General features: G+C 39.6%; 1 pseudogene; it reads left to right on the top strand.

The window, feature by feature from the left end:
• The first annotated feature begins 483 nt into the window (after positions 1-483).
• On the top strand, positions 484-1,061 carry LOC101003801 (annotated as a pseudogene).
• Positions 1,062-3,450: the final 2,389 nt, after the last annotated feature.

Here is a 3,450-nt window from a genome sequence, read left to right as displayed (position 1 = left end):
AGATATATTTTGAAAATATTATGCTAAGTGAAAGAAGCCAGTTGCAAAAGGCCACATATTGTATGATTTTATTTATAGGAAACATCCAGAGTCAGAAAATCCTTAGACAGGAGGTAGATTAGTGATTGCCAGTGGCCAGGAGGAGTGGGGAATGGCAAGTGACTGCTTAATAGTATGAGATTTCCTTTGGGGTTAATGAAAATGTTCTAGAACAAGACAGTAGTAATGTTTACACAACATTGTGAATGTCACTAATGATACATTTTATGTTATGTGTATTTTACCACAAAAAATTAAGACAAATAGAGCTAAATGTTTGTAAAGTCAACAAAACATCACACTCCTGCCTGTCTATCCCCCCCTCCCCCACCACCAATTTCTAACTAACACCCAGTTCTACAGTCCAACGACTTCAATTTAAAAGTGATTTTTTTGCTCTCGGCTTTCGGCTCGGAGGGGGGTAAAGGTGCGACTGTCTTTGGTTGTCCCAAATCCGGGTTCATCCGACACCAGCCGCCTCCACCATGCCGCCGAAGTTCGACCCCAACAAGATCAAAGTCGTATACCTGAGGTGCACCGGAGGTGAAGTCGGTGCCACTTCTGCGCTGGCCCCCAAGATCGGCCCCCTGGGTCTGTCTCCGAAAAAGGTTGGTGATGACATTGCCAAGGCAACGGGTGACTGGAAGGGCCTGAGGATTACAGTGAAACTGACCATTCAGAATAGACAGGCCCAGACTGAGGTGGTGCCTTCTGCCTCTGCCCTGATCATCAAAGCCCTCAAGGAACCACCAAGAGACAGAAAGAAACAGAAAAACATTAAACACAGTGGGAATATCACTTTTGATGAGATCATCAACATTGCTCGACAGATGCGGCACCGATCCTTAGCCAGAGAACTCTCCAGAACCATTAAAGAGATCCTGGGGACTGCCCAGTCTGTGGGCTGTAATGTTGATGGCCGCCACCCCTATGACATCATAGATGACATCAACAATGGTGCTGTGGAATGCCCAGCCAGTTAAGCACAAAGGAAAGTATTTCAATAAAGGATCATTTGACAACTGGTGAAAAATTAAAAAAAAATAAATAAATAAAAGTGATTTTTTTGATAACTAATGATTTATCTATTTGCTGCATATTTCCAAATAACATACTAAATTGCATGTCTCAAAGACAGCAATTAACGTTCCCAAGACCACACAGATGGTAAGTTTTGAAGCCGTGATTTGAGTCCAAGTCCTTAACTCTAAATCTAAGGACCTTTAATAATAATAATAATAATAATACCAAGAAAAGCTAACCCTAATATAGCAGTTACTATGTATGGTAGGTGAACAGTTGCTGTCAGAGATATCCATGTCCTAGTCCCTAAAATCAGTGAATATATTATATTGGTTAGCTAAGAAGAATTAAGGTTGCAAATGGAATTAAGTTTGCTAAACAATAGACCTTAAAACAAAGAGGTTATCATGGATTTTCTGGGTGGCCCAATACAATCACCCAGTGGAAGAGGGGAAAGAAGTGGAAGAGGGAGTAAGAGGGAAGACGAGAATCAGAGGGAGACATGACAACAGAAAAAAAGGCACAGAGAGATGCAGTGTTGTTGGCTTTGAAGATGGAGGAAGGGGGCCATGAGCCAAGAAATATGAGTACCCTCAAGAAGCTGGGGAAAAAAGGAAATAGATTTCTCCCTAGAGCCTCCAGAAACGAGCAGCCCTGCGTGCTCTTCAGTTTTAACACTGTGAGACCTGTGAGGAACATCTGACCTACAGAACTGTGAAACAGTAAATTTATGTTGTTTATGCCTCTAAGTTTCACATAATTTGCTACAGTAACAATAGAAAACTAATACACTGTATGTCAGGAATTGTTCTAAGTGCTTATACATATTAACTTATTTGATCCTTATAAAAACTGTATGAGGTATGTATGTTATTATCCCATTTTTCTGATGAGGAAACTGAGGCACAGAAAATATTTGAACAGACACTTTACAGAAGATAGTGTCAATGGGCATATGAAAAAATGCTCAAATTAATGGTCACCAGGGAAATGCTACTTAAAATGATGAGATACTCTACATATGCATTAGAGATTTTGAAATTAAAAAGACAATATCAAATATTGGCAAGGCTGTTGAAGAAATGGTGCTCTCACATATTATTGGTGTGGGGGTAATATAAAAATCATTATGAAAACATTTTCACAATTTTTTGAAAAGGTAAACATATACTCATTGTAACACTCAGCATGCACCTGTAGTCCCAGCTACTAAGGAGGCCGAAGCAGAAGGATCACCTGAGGCCAGAAGTTCTGGGCTGTAGTGTGCTATGCCGATTGAGTATCCATATTAAGTTCAGCATTAATATGGTGACCTAACGGAGGGGTGAACCTGCCCAGGTCAGAAATGGAGCAGGTCAAAAGACTTGTGCTGATCAGTAGTGGGACTGTACTTATGAATAGCCAAGGCACTCCAGCCTGGGCAACATAGTGAGACTTCGTCTTTAAAAAAGAAAAAAGAAAAACATCTGGCATTCTTACTCCTAGGTATTTTTCAAAGAGAAATAAAAACATATGTTCGCACAAAGACCTGTATACAAAAGTTCTGAGCAACTTTATTCACAATAGACCAAACTGGAAATAACCCAAAAGTCCATCAACACGTGAACATACAAACAAATTTTGGTATATTCATTAAATTAAATGATTCTTAACAATGAAAAAGAAATATTGAAATAGGAAGAAAACAAGTGGATGAATCTCAAAAACATGGGTTCAGTGAAGCTGGGCACGGTGGCTCACACCCGTCATCCCAGCACTTTGGGAGGCCAAGGCAGGAGAATCACTTGAGCCCAGGAGTTCGAGACCAGCCTTGACAACATAGAGAGACCCTGTCTCTAAAAGAATACAAAAATTATCCAGGCATGGTAGCATGCAGCTATCATCCCAGTTACTTCAGAGGCTGAGGCTGAGGATTGCTTGAGCCCAGGAGATCGAGGCTACAGTGAGCTGAGATTGTGCCACTGCTGCACTCTAGCTTAGGTGACAGAGTAAGACCCTGTCTAAAAAATAAAAAATAAAAAAATCTAAAAAAAAAAAGCTAAGTGAAAGAAGTCAGACACAAAAGATACGCTGTTTAATTCCATTTATATAAAACTCTAGAAGAGACTAACCTAATCAATAACAATAGCAGATAAATGTTTGCCTGGTTTGAGGGAAATTAACTGGAAAGGGGTACAAAGAAACATTTAGTGTGACAGAAATGTTAAACAGGTATAAAAATTTGTCAAAAGTCACAGAAATAAACTCTAAAAATGAGTACTTCTTACTACACATAAGTTATCTCTCAATAAAATTTATTTTCAAAAAATGTACCAAGTCACACAGCTAAAGTTATAGGTCTGGGATTTGAAACCAGGCAGTCCAACTCTAGTGTCTGTGCTGTCACCA

This window comes from Papio anubis, chromosome 1 (assembly GCF_008728515.1).
Source record: "Papio anubis isolate 15944 chromosome 1, Panubis1.0, whole genome shotgun sequence".
Lineage (NCBI taxonomy): Eukaryota > Metazoa > Chordata > Mammalia > Primates > Cercopithecidae > Papio > Papio anubis.
The sequence above is the reverse complement of the archived record's forward strand: the minus strand, read 5'-3'. Positions and strand labels throughout refer to the sequence as shown.